The 13,987-nt window shown below is 41.6% G+C and overlaps 1 protein-coding gene across 4 annotated transcripts in view; it reads left to right on the plus strand.

The window, feature by feature from the left end:
* Positions 1–902: 902 nt before the first annotated feature.
* Positions 903–13,987, plus strand: part of LYPD6 (LY6/PLAUR domain containing 6) — a 123,633-nt gene continuing 110,548 nt past the window's right edge. For 3 of the 4 annotated variants that reach the window (XM_086718553.1, XM_086718552.1, XM_086718554.1), the window contains exon 1: positions 903–1,027. The gene's annotated coding sequence lies outside the window, so the exon portion shown is untranslated. The remainder of the gene's footprint in view (positions 1,028–13,987) is intronic. The other variant, XM_025912349.2, reaches the window with a different exon arrangement.

Here is a 13,987-nt window from a genome sequence, read left to right on the forward strand (position 1 = left end):
TCCACTTTGAGGCTTTGGATTGAAAAGTTCAGGAGAGTGAAACCTGATTTACAACAAGGAAGAGAAAAATCAATACCTCCGAGAGATTGGCAGGGGGTCGGGGGGGGGGATAGCTTTACCTGGGAGGGGGGTTTGTCAGAGGGTGGGAGAATTTTGCCTACCAAAACTCACAACTAGATTCCTACTTTCTCACGAAGACCTGCCTCCCAGGCTCTCTCTCCCACCGCTCCATCCTACACCCCGCAGTATTGTTTTCTATTGCAAACGTCAAGCGGTCTAGGTCTGCCCTCAACCAGAGCGCGACTTGCTTTTCAGCTCTTAGGTGCTGCGGCTTTCGCGAGGGTGGCCAGGAGTAAGTTTTGGCTGGGGCCATTTCACACTGCCAGGCTTTCCACCACTCAACTGCTAGCCAGGGTGAGGGTGAGGCGAGGCGAGCCGCGCAGGGGGTCGCTCACAGGAAGAAATCGGTGCAACCTGAGCAACGCTCAGGTTGTTTGGAACGCTCACTGGGAAGGCGCTTCAAGGGCACGTCTGAAATCCTCTGCGTTCAGTCGGTAGAACTCGGCGACTCCCCCTGCCCGCCAGAGCGCGGAGCGGGGCGCCCCACCTGCGCCGGGCGGTCTGCTCCTGCGGGCTGGAGTTTGCAGACTTGGCTCTCAGGCCGACTCTCCCGGAGTTGGGTCTAGCGCGCCGGGCCAATGAGCGCGCCCCGTGGAGGGCTCGGCTCCCCCCCGCGCGCGCTGATTGGTCCCGCGGCCCGCGAGGCAGGGCTGGCCGGCCAGGGCTGCAGGCGAAGGCGAGTGCCCGGCGCGAGTGGGAGTGGCGCGCGCGCCCCCCGCCGACCCCCGCCCCTCCCCGCCGCGTTCTCTCTCCTTCCTCCTCCCTCCCTCCCTCGCTCCCTCCCCGCACTCCCCGGCTCCGGCCGCGCGCTGGCGGGGCTCCGCATTGCACACTCTGGGGGCGCCGCAGTGTTCGTGGGATGGGGCAGCGGGCTGCCGCTGGCGGCCGGAATCCGCGCGCAGCCCGGGTGAGTAGAGGCGGGCTTCCCGGGAGAACACAAAAGGAGACTGGGTTGGTGCCAGCGGCTCTAACTACTGCGGGTTCTGGGCCAACCAGGGAGTGGGCTTAGTCCCTGGAACTACCCGGTGCTAGGAACCCAACCCCCTTCCCGAGGCCGAGGGAGCTGGGGAGCTCGCCTCTGCATCCCGCTTCTGTGTTCTGTCCCCGAGTGGGCAGCCAGCACTGCGCGCAGGTCTGGAGGGGCGTGTGTGCGCTTGTGTGTAGCGCTGGCTCACAGAGGGTGGGATGGAAATGTCAGGAGCTGCCAAGTTCAACGCTGGAGGAATCTCTCCCAGGAGTAATTCAGCACCTTCTCTGGGCCAAGTGTGCGTCCACCAGGAACTCCAGCCGGAGGGAGTTCCTGGGCGGCGGAGTGGCAGCGCCCCACATGTTGCTGCAGGGGGTGGGGGTGGGGGGTCCATGGCCTGGCTGCGCCCACCCAGGGCCACTGCCCAGGATGCAGTAAGCTGGGGCGCCTCCAGCCATTGCGGGAATTCGCCAGGCCCTCCGACCACCCACCCGGGCGACTGGGCGAGGGGGCCGTCCACCCACGGAGCCCGGGCTTCGCCTGGGCTTGACTTGGCGATGTGTTTTTCTCTCTGGTAACAGCAGTTCGGTTGATTTACATTTGGCTAAACAGTGAATTTTAGCCTAAAGCGCTCTCTCTGTGGGTCTGTCTGACTCGTTCTGCCCCACACCACAGTCTCACTAGCTCTCCTCCCCTCCCCACACCCTGCCTCCAGTATCCACCCCTCTCATCACTTCGCCTTACAAAACTTGGTGTTTCAATATGATGACATCCGGCGTGGTCTCAGGCATCTTAAGTGCCACAATCATTTGCCATTTCCTAGGGAACTACAAGGGCTTGTATAATTTGGGGAGGGGGGTTGAGGCGGGAGCAGATCTTTGGTAGCGATTTGGTGGTGGAATAGCATTGACCTCCCAGAGCATATCACAAAAAGAATGTTAAGCTTCTCCCTCTGGTAACCTACCCAAAGTGTGACCTCCAAAATTCAATTTTCTTTGTGGGAGACTAGGGAGTTTAGATTCTCCAGAGAGAAGCTTATTTCTTGTTAAATTGAACTATGGTGACATATACTCTGTTCTGCTCTGCTCTGGCCAGCCATTGCAGATGCCATGATATTATTAGAGCAATTCCCTTAAAGCCATTACATTTTCTCTCGAGTGAGAGGACTCAAGATAGCTGCTTAAAATTTTGGATCTGCACCTTATTTCTCTGGAAGACATTAATGGTTACTGTATATGTGCTCACGTGTACCAAGTTTGCGAAAGATATTTGTGCAATCGTCCATGAAATGGCTTAATGCACATTTATGTTAAACCCATTTAAATGTAAAACATCTATCTGTTTTCAATTTTAGTTTCCACCTTGACCAAAGGCACCAGACTGAAACAGGACTTAAAAACAGGTCCTGTTTAAACAGAGGTTTTACAGAACTCTAGTCCTCAGAGCACACAGTAAGCTTTCTGAGCTTGTAGGTACACAAAGCCTGTTAAAAATTGTGAATGGTTCTTTGGGTTAACAACATCAGAAATGCTTCTAGAGCAAAAAAGGGAGATAGGATTCATGGGCCTATATTTTAAAGCTGTTGACAATGTTTTTAAAATGAATGTTTATATTACAGAATGGGGCTGATTACAGGCAAATAATGTCAAGTAAAAAAAAAATCTTGTGTATCGCATCATGCTATACAGTTTACATGGCACATTGTGATGTCCTATTAAAGTGTCTGTGAGGGAGTCACATTTTTGTCACCCCCAGTTTTACAGGGGGGGATACATAAGGCTCTTGGAGATTATGATTTTTTCCCAAGGTGAATTAGTAGAGTTCGAGCCAAGTTTTTTCTTTTTCTTTTTCATTTTTTTTTTTTTTTTTTTTTACACCTCCTTTGCTCTCTCCCTCCCGTCCTTCCTTCGTGTGGACTATATGTTCAGTGTTTTCCTACTTTCAATTTCTGCACTTCTTTTTACTATTCAACCTGTGGCTTCGGGACCATTATGTACCATTCCCAAAAAACTTTGCTCTCTGCTAAATATCATTTAACTCCCACTAGGATGTAGGGTGATGAGGATTTAAGGAGAAAGCTAATAATGTTTTTAAGGAACTGTCCTTTTTCAAAGGGGTATATTATTTTTGTTAATGAGTTATTAAATATACAAGTAAACAAAACCCTAAAGAATGATGTCCTAATGATAGGGTTCCAGGAAAATTAAGGGCTGGTAGTGACAGAGATGCTTGTAACAGTGACAGAAATATGTAAGTCTCCCCCTTTATAAGCAGGAACTACTCATAAGCTCTATAGACAATTACAAGGAGGTACTAATAAACAATTATTTCATTAGTGCCATTCTTATGTTAAAAAGAATTGACAAAACAGATTACTTATATAAACCCAGAATCACTCAGGAAAAAAACAACAACAAATACCCATTTATCAAAAAGTCCTGAAATCGTCATTAACAAGTGTACACATGCAACAGAAGATATTGATTAGAGAGAAATCCTGTTTTTACTTGCACAGTTAGCATTAAGGAGCATACAGATATCTACTGCCTCTCTGATTATTTATTAAAACCCCATCATTTGCAAATCTTTTCTTGGAAAATTATTGCACACAATGTTTATTTGTGACATTGCATAATATTTCTTAAGATAAATAGAATTAATTTTGTTTGCATTAATGTAGGTAGGTAATGAGTTGACTAGTAATAATTCCTAGTTAAGTATGTTGGCTTTGGAATCAAGTCCCGGCTTCACATATACTAATTGTGGTAGGACTTCAGAAAGTGATTGAACCTCTGTGTGCTTTGGAGAGACACATAAGAAAATACATAAGTTTTCTTATGTGTAGAGCATGAATAACAATGATGCTTACCTCATGCAGCTTTTCAGTGTATTCATGTGGCAATATTTAGTGAGCACCTACTAAGTGCCAGCACTGCTCCAGATGCTAGGGATACATGGACAGACTCCTTGGCAATTATGGTTACAATCTAGTGCCTGAGAATTAATGACTTGATATGTGTAAAATGCTTAGTGTGGAATATGACACCCAGGAAATGCCCCATGATTGTTAGCTATTGGTATCATACGTTCACTCTGGAAATTTCACTGAGTACCTAGGAGATGTAGTGCATATTGGAACACATAATGATGAATATATATATTTCAACTCAATTCAATTTGATATTATAATGAGAGAGAGAGAACTCCAAAGAAAGATGTCAAATATAATCAGTTCTCTAAAGATAATTCAGTGCAGACATGGAAGAAGAAAAAATGGAAATAAATACTTAAAAATTAAATTAGCCATTAGAAAGTGGGGAGTAAGTATATGGATTTCCTTATGGGAACTTACGATAAGGAAAATAAAGGTCTTGTATTCAAGCTATTTGAAACATTGAATACATAGGAAAAAAATAAAGAAAAAATAATTCTTATTTAGATATATATAATGAGAAAGAATTTTTTGACGGGTCAGATTATTGAATTGAACTCACAAAGGGTGACAGATCCCAGGCACACAAAAATGAGATAGCCAAAATGAACTTGAAAAAAAAAAATCCTTGCAATAGATTCCTAAAACAATAGCCAAAGACTCTTAAATACTGTGAAATGAGAATTGTAGAAGCAGTTGGCTTACATTGTACCAAACATATACTCAGAGATAAAAAGAGAACATAGGGGAAATGAATTCTTTGCTTCACCTTTTGCTGAGTAATATTCTTACACCCAGGCTTTCTCAAGCAATAATCACATTGCAGGAAATAGAGAAAATAAGTGCTCAGGATATTCCAGACCTAATCAACAGACTAGACACAGATAAATCACTAAGACCAGGTGGCCATTACCCGAGTGTGATGGAGAAACTCCGTTGTGTAAGTGACAGCTCTCTGGGGCATTGGCTGGTATCCCTAGGGTTTCTGTCAGGAGGAGGGTTTCAGGGAGGACCCTGGAGCCCTTGAACCAGATCTGTGTCCTCATGGACAATTGGAGATCAGTACTCGAAGCTAACACAGATTATATCAAATACAACATATTTTGTAGAAAGGGGGAGGATTGTATTCAAATTAAAGGAGGAAGTATGTGGCTACAGTGTTACAGAAAATGTAATATTTTTAAACTTTGAAAAAGCCTAGCTAGATTTCAAATCCCAGTTCCCTCCCAATTCATGACCTTTTTTGTCTGGCCAAGAAATAAGAAACAGAGTGAAGATAAATAGACACTTCTCTGCATGGACAAATGGGCTCTTCCAGGAAGTAGTTTGGGGATGATTTTATTTAAACTTTTATAAATGTTCACAGATGGCATGTAGTTCTTATGAGTAAGTAAAAATCAAGCTGATAAAGTTGAACCATAGGAATAACGTAAAAGACAACCTAAGTGGGAAGAAAAATAATAGAAGATTAAAGGCAAAATGGAAGATTGAAGATAAGTGTACTTGGGGAAAGCAATCCCAAGCACATTTATAGGAGATGGTTTTAAATTCTATTCCCATCAGTAGTCAACAGAGCCAGATAATATTCTCTCAGCCGTCTAAAGAAAAGTGTATCTACCAAGTTAAAGTCAATATTAAGAGAAGGGGGGGGATATAAAACTCTGTACTAGTGTGACACCATTTTTTGAAAATGTGTTGTTGAGTAAGTTTATATACATCCTTGCTACGTATTTGTTCATCTATCTGGATAGAAAGTAATGCATTACCACATTAACAGTGACTATCTCTGGGTAGTATGGGATTGCAAATGTTTTTATTGTCTTCTTTTACCCCATTGTTTTCCAAATTTTCTACAATGAACATGCATTGCTCTTATGAGAAAAAGTGCTCTGAAAATATAATGTAGTGTTATAACCTCAGATTTCATACTGTTTTACTGTAAGAAAGGCTTGTTTGATGATCATATCTGTTTCTTCGGAAATCTGTACTTGCAAATTTTGCCCCGAATTATCTGTATATACAGTGTGTGTAAATAACTTCCTTGTATTTACTATTAGGAAAAAGTGTGGCTGAAGAGCACTGGTCCTCTCCTTTAGGGAGTGAGAACTGTGAACTTGAAAGAGATTCATTCCATTTTTGCCATAACTATCAGGATATGAAGAACGAACCTATCAGAAGCGTTGCTGACTCCTTTGTAGACTGTAAGCCGCAGGAGGACAGGGACCAAGTCTGTTTCTTTCCCTTTGGACTCCACAATTGGCCTGGCACATGGCAGTCTCCCAATAAACACGTTCAATGTTTGAATTGAATGAAATGGATGAAAACTCCAATAGACTCACAGAAATTATAAATAAGAAGAGATCCTAAGGCCCACTTTGTTCTTTGAGGTCATGTGATTCATTCAGGTCATATGACCTTATATGATCTATAAGTCATCCTGACACTCCTTGTACTACACAACCCCTGGGCCACAGAAATGGTCTGGGTTGGTTATCTAGGATCCTCTGGCTTATTCTCAACTTTTGATCCAAATCCTACCACTTGATTCCATCTCATTTCATTTTGTTCCTGTGTTTTTGGACTAGGGTTTTGTTTCTTTCATTGGCTCTAGATTTTACCTTTCTGTCAGGCATAGACTTGGGATCACCATCTTCCTTCCTCAATTTGGACCCCAGGGTGTATGATCCCAGTGTGCTCTGCCCCTTTCTGGTAAGCTATAATTTTTGCAGGAGAAAAATATATGCCACAAACTATTAAATATTCATAATTGAACTTAATACTAGATCCCTAGAAGAAACCTGGGAGTCAATGTATATTCTATGCCAACATCAGCTTGATAAGTTGCTGTTGTTAAGATAATAATATACCCGGTTTGTCAGAATCTTAGTGGAAGAACAGATTATTGTATCTTGTTATTATATAAAATCTGGTATATATGTCACTGCATGCAACTCTTATTGTCATTCCTCAAGAAAGATAGATATGAAGGAACCAGATATGAACACTCAAATGATCAAATCAGTGTCCAGGATTGTGAATGAGTACTTGCGGAAGGTAGCTAGTATCTGATGACAGAATATAAAGAGAACAACTCTTCCAGGAAAGAAAAAGCCCCAAGGGATAAGACCCTTGTCTATATATTATGAAGTTACTGTAATGTCTACTAGAATATCTCCTTAGATTCAACTAATCTGGGGCACCTGGGTGGCTCAGTCGCTGGAGCGTCCGACTTCGGCTCATGTCATGATGTCACGGTCCGTGAGTTCGAACCCCACACTTGGCTCTGTGCTGACAGCTCAGAGCCTGGAGACTGCTTCGGATTCTGTGTCTCCCTCTCTCTCTGCGCCTCCCCCGCTCACACTCTGTCTCTCAAAAGTGAATAAATGTTAAGAAAAAACTAAAAAAAAAATAAAAGATTCAACTAATCTGACTGCAGGACTACCACTGGTCACCCATGGCACCAGTGTAACCAGAAGACCATAGGACAGGAACCATGACTTGCCATCAGGCATTCCTTTGTGGGAGCCCTTGCAGCCGCCCAGGGAGCACAGCTCAGGTATGAGGAGATGAGGGTCACATTGGACAGGCGTGGGAGCCATCTTTGCCTAGAGGCCCCATGCCCCCTGGAGCTGGCATCTTCTTGTAACAACTGTATAGACAAAGCTCCCAGGATTCCATAAAGGATGTAACCAGTTTCCAGAATTGCCGTGGTCAGGGATACTGCAAGTATCATTTCTGCATCAGGTTATTCTAGTTTTCACTCAGTCTGCCAATTAGAGGTCACAGTTATAACTGGTGACTAGTTACCATAACTAGTAACTTCGTTGACTTTTTTACCCTTCTCAGGTTGCTACAGAAGAAGGGCTAGATGGATACTGGAAGTCAGATTCTCATGCACACATTTACACATAGAGCATACTTTGGTCATTTCTCATGAAAGTGGAAAATTAGAACTAGAAAACGTGTTGGCATTTGAAAGCAAGGGATTTGGGGCAGAAAGTAATAAGCCCAAGGACTTTATAATATTTATATATTTAAATTTATATATTTATATATATATTAATATAATATATAAATATATTAAATATTTAAAATTGCTGTCCCTGCCCTGCCCTTTCACCTGCCCATCCTCACTCTCTGTCTTGCCAAGGGGGCATGCAGGCTAAAATCAAAAGTAGATTTAAGAAACATATAGGTGTGTGTGTGAGTGATTACTACATAATAGGTTATTAGGGGACACAGAAGTACTGGCTATGGAATCTTTGTCTTCTGATAGATCTGTCAGAGGCCATAGATGTAAGAGTTCTTAAACCCAGGATTGTCCTACTGTCTCTGCCATGAAAAAGAAAATGAAGATTGTTATCTGAATTATCAAAGCAAGTCTCTTTAAGCATCCTAAATGATTAACAATATGGTTATTGTGTTTGGGTGGCAGGATTTTGGGTGAACATTTTCAAAAATATATTCCTTAATGTTTTTACGTGCAAGAAGCAGGAGAAATAAGGATTGCATTATTCTCATCCCATTTTTCCCTTTTCAGTACTGAATTGTATAATAAGTTAGAAAATGTACATATTATTTAAGTTTCCATCAAGACATCTAGAAATACTGGTTCCTTTATGCCATTAAAGCAATTTAGATAATGTATACACTTACTTGCACTTATAATAATAGCATTTATTACTCTCTACTTTTTGTTTGTATGGCTTTTCATCTACAGGACCCTACCTACTTGTGCAGGATTATGCTAATTTTCCACTGGCAGAGGAGCAGTGCAGTGTAAAGGTTAGAGGCCAAGTTCTCCTGTGTTGTAATTCTGCCCACCCATTGCCAACTCTGTGACCTTGGGCAAGTTATTTAGTCTCTTCCAGTTTAACTGGTTGCTGTGAACTAGCGGGGTGACCTTTAGCAAGTTAGTCACCCACCGTCTGGCCTTCATTTGCTTCAACTATAAAACCAAGGGGCTGCACCAATTAAACTTTAAGCTCCGAGATGAGTAGGCACCAATATGTATTTTTTGACATTTAAAACTACTCATTAATGCTGACCTAATAAAATAGTTTTGAACAACTGAAAGTGGCAAAATGTTGGTATTTAGACCAAACTAAATGAAACAGAGTTCTTGGCTTCTAAGAGCATGAGGTCTATAATAAATAATTTAAAAGATCTAGCGCATCTCCCTGGAATTTGTTCTTTTCTCGCTCTGTAGATCTTCACTGTTCTTTGACTTGATTATTCATGCAGAATACATTTAATTTCTTACAATATTTCTATCTTGAAGAGGAAAAAACCCCACTTTCAAGTGTTCTAAAAATATTACCACTTAAAAATACTGACTTTAATAGAAGTAATATTCTGCACTTATGTAGTATCTTTCCATAGAAGATCAAAGGACGGGTATTAGAAGTACATGGTTTTCTTTTATGTATAACTTCATAGAAGAATTTCTTTTATGAAATTCTTTTAATTCATATTCCTAATCACTCAACTGAGTGAATTCCCAAAAACTTTTGCAGCAGTTCTGACTCTTGGTCAGACACATCTTTGGTCAGGAGTGTCCTTACATCCATTACTTCCCAATGGACAATCCTTTTTATCTTTCGAGGCCTTGTTAAAGTGCAACCTCCCCCCAGAAACCTTTTCTCCTGATTCTCCTCCCATCAGTAAAAATGTTAGTCTTTGGGGCGCCTGGGTGGCGCAGTCGGTTAAGCGTCCGACTTCAGCCAGGTCACGATCTCGCGGTCCGTGAGTTCGAGCCCCGCGTGGGGCTCTGGGCTGATGGCTCAGAGCCTGGAGCCTGTTTCCGATTCTGTGTCTCCCTCTCTCTCTGCCCCTCCCCCGTTCATGGTCTGTCTCTCTCTGTCCCAAAAAAAATAAATAAACGTTGAAAAAAAAATTTTAGGCTTGTATTTTTTTTTTTACTGACGTGTTTCTCACATTTAGTTTATTATTTACATAACGTCTTATTTTTCTTGAATGCTAGTGTGAGCCTAGTGTCTTGTATAGAGTAATACCTCAATAAACATGTTGAATAGAATTAGCACTTTCATAGAGAAAAAGCTGTGGAGATCATGATGGGAGCAGCACAAAAGATCAGTTTATTTATCTTAATTTATTTATTTTTAATGTTTATTTATTTTTGAGAGAGAGGAAGATTGACAGAGTGCGAGCAGGGGAGGGGCAGAGAGAGGGAGACCCAGAACCCAAAGCAGGCCTCAGGCTCTGAGCTGTCTGAGGGACAGAACCCAATGTGGGGCTTGAACTCGCGAACCACAAGATCATGACCTGAACTGAAGTCAGATGCATAACCAACTGAGCCACCCAGGTGCCCTGAAAGATTGGTTTAGATGGAAAGGATAGTTTTAGTTGTTTATAACAAGTACCACCTAATTTAATCTCTGGATGTCCATGAAGAACAAATCCCATAAACTGACTGTTCTCTTCAGAGACACTTCCCTGCTTTTGTTTTCTAGAAATACCCTCTAGTATTGAGGTTTATACAGAACAGACTGTAAGTCATTAGTTACCATGACCTAGGACTTGGGGAAGTGAGGTATGCCATCTTCACCGGTGGAAATAAAAACTGGCGTGCTTCACACTTCCACACTAAGCTGAACTATGCTTTTTAAGGTGCATTGATAATTTCTGTTAAACAAAAACAACAGAAAAGTTGAAGGAAGAAAATAATCATTCTTCTTCCTGTGACCCAGATTTATTATTCATATGTAATTTCTTACTACCTCAATAGTATTGCTTTTCTCTAGGTCACATGGTGGCTGCCTAACTATGTATATAGCATGTGTTCAGTGTGTTTGATCCTTATTCTGGTAGAATAAAATAGAGGACAATATATCAGACTTGCTATATATAGGTGAAGATATACAAAATCTTTCTATGCTGTTGAAAAAGTCTTTCATGAGCCATCTCCCATATGGCCCCCTTCTCATAGAAGAGAGGAACATACATAGTGAGGACTGGCACTTTCTAAACGGAGACTGAGACAAGGCAAGATTTAATCTCTAATGGCCAATGTTCTTCCTGTTCCATTGTCATAGATTGGAATCACAGCCAGCTGATTGAAAGTGTTGTTTTAAGAAGCACCAGGTGAGATAATGGCAGAATCAACATCCACTCCACCCAGTTCTGAGAAACAACTCAGGGTTCATCTTCCACTGTTGCCAGTGTTGTTCTTTGGTATAGCCAAGCCTGGCGAGTGATGATCAACATGATGCAAAAGATATTTTCCCACCAAAGCTATTTAGAGGCTCAACTTTCTAAATGAAGGACATACATAGCTATAGTGGAATAGCATTTCAAAGAAAGATACCTTGTGTAGGGGTACTGTTTTCTAGGCTTGGGAACTATCTAGGAAAGACCTTTGCAGGAGAGGTAGTTTCCAGTTAGGCTAAACAAAATAAGGAAATGCAGAGTGCTATGTAGCACCTGAAGGGCATTGCAGGCAAGTGGGTAAACTCATTTCCTGTGGCTTCTGGCCCACTCTGACATTGCATGAGGGTTTCCTATCTCTCCAAGAGAAACCGTGTACTGAATAAGGTTGGATGTGGAAAATGGAAAAGAGTGCAGAGAAGATGGAACCAGAGGACTTAACAGTTAAGGAGAGGATCATCTACTTTATGATCAGTTTGAGAAAACTTTCCCTATCCTGTCTGATTCCAGACCTTCCCGGGAAATCCCTACAATAAACATATATAAAGTTGAGAAACACAAAGCTCTATTGCCTTAAATTATCTGTCCTATTCCTGCCATGGCCTCCATTAAAGCCACTGCCTGGTAAGTCATTGTTAAAAGGCTTCCCATGGGGAAAGGATGCACTTATTAATGAATGAATCTGAGCCAGTTAAGAGGTGCTCATTGGTCAAGTAGATAAATAGAAGTTGAGGGAATGTAGGAGTCTGAGGAGAGTGAGGCAGGGACTCAGGAGAGGCAACTATTTTGTAGTGAGGTATGGGTGGAAAGGAAAGATGTTGGGATCTCTGCTTATTTCTCCAAACTCCAGTCATGCTATTTTCTGAATTATCAACCACTAACTAATTCCAGGTTTTTGGCCAAATGAGTTAATTTTGAATGTCCGTTTCTTCATCTGGAAAATCATTGTATGATGAGATCAGCACTTCTAGGACAGGATCTGCAAGAAGAAACACCAGTTCTGTGGAATGTTAAAGGCAGAAACAGGGGATGATGGTTCAATATGTTTGGGAAACAGTGGGTTAAATAATATATATGTATTTTTTTTTTACATTGCAGGACTTTTGGTAACTGAATAGTCACTCTAAATATCTGAAAGGAGGTGTACTACTCAGTGAAGCCCAAAACTGCTTGAAAATAGCACCCCCTTTGAAGGTGCATCCTGATGGTCAGTGTAGTGTTCTGTACAACACAAAATATTGGATTAGCTGATGTCTGAGTTTCTTCTGGGTTTTAAATTCTGTGAATCTACAATTCAATAGTTTGTCTTTCTTCTGTTTCTTTTCTAGCTAGCCCCTTGCCTCTCATCTAGAAGAGTGTGTGTTGTGTATAAACCTATTGATCAAAAATGTACTCTGTTAGAAAATCCCTGCATCTACTTTAAGAGAATAGCATGCTGAGAGAGTCCAAACCTGCAAGGTGTGCATTTTCCCCTGTAGGTTTAAATTTTAGACTGCATAAATTCACAGGCAGTCAAAACACGAATAACAACTTTGCCAAGCACACCCACTGCCCCCCACACCCCTAACAAAACACTGAAACATTTATGCTAATAGAGGGGATAACATTTCAGAAAAGAACAATTTGCAAAAGACCCAGATTTTATTCTGACAGAGGCATTCTGAGCCAAGCAGCGCAATTAATCACAGAGCTGAAACATCAAGATGAAAAGACAAATATTGAATGTATACAAAATGTGAACAGTTCTTCCCTTCATCTTCAGGATTACAGAAGAGGTTTATCTCACCTTGGCCCCCAATACCAGTCTTGGCTTTTTTTTTTTTTTATTTGGCTCCTGCCAGATTCACCCTTTGCTTGATGAGGAGCTGGTAAAAGCCGTAGTGTCTCAGGAGAGAGTGGAAGCCCTTATAGATATCCAGGGGGATAGTATGGTTGAGTCTGGATTTTGCTTTTTCCTACTGAAATAGTTCCGCTTGCAGAGGTTGTAAGGGGTGGAGGAATACAGGGTGGCCATCTGTAATCTCTTGGGTTCAAAGGAAAAGTAAAGATTCACCCTGGCTGTTTTTCATATTGTAATCCTTGCACTTTGTGAATTCTCTGAAGTTAGGCTATTCTGGATCGCTGTAGTAGGTAATCTACAAGACAATCTACAGCCAACAACTTATAGTGGCCTATGAGTTTGGCTCTTTTCATGTTTTTAAAGAAATAATCTATTAGGTAATGTTAGGATACAAAAGCCAAAATCTGATACCAATTTCACTTTACTGTTAAATTAAATTTGTATGTCTGTTTCTAAGTTTTAGTTATCTGTTTTCCACCATTCTAAATTCTTAAGAGCCTTTGTCAAATGTTCTGTTATTCGAACTCAAGCATGTGTCTAATAAAACATCAATATTCCTATTTAGTTATGCTTGTTTAAAAAATTGGAATTAGTTGCATACATTTAATTGTATATATTATATATATATATATATATATATATATTCATGTTTATCTATTTTTGAGAGAGAGAGAGATAGAGCATGAGCAGGGGAGGGACAGAGAGAGAGAGGGAGACACAGAATCCGAAGCAGGATCCAGGCTCTGAGCTGTCAGCCCACAGCCCGACACGGGGCTCGAACTCATGAACCATGAGATCGTGACCTGAGCCGAAATCGGACCCTTAACCAACTGAGTCATCCAGGCGCCCCCATTTAATTATATTTTTTCACCCCCATTTAATTGTATTTTTTAACTCTAAATTGAATTTTGATATTTGGTGGACAATTGCTAAGCATTTCTTTTTCCAAGTGACAAGAGAC

The sequence above is a fragment of the Puma concolor genome, chromosome C1, assembly GCF_028749965.1.
Source record: "Puma concolor isolate L17-30 chromosome C1, mPumCon1.1.hap2, whole genome shotgun sequence".
Classification (NCBI taxonomy): Eukaryota; Metazoa; Chordata; class Mammalia; order Carnivora; family Felidae; genus Puma; species Puma concolor.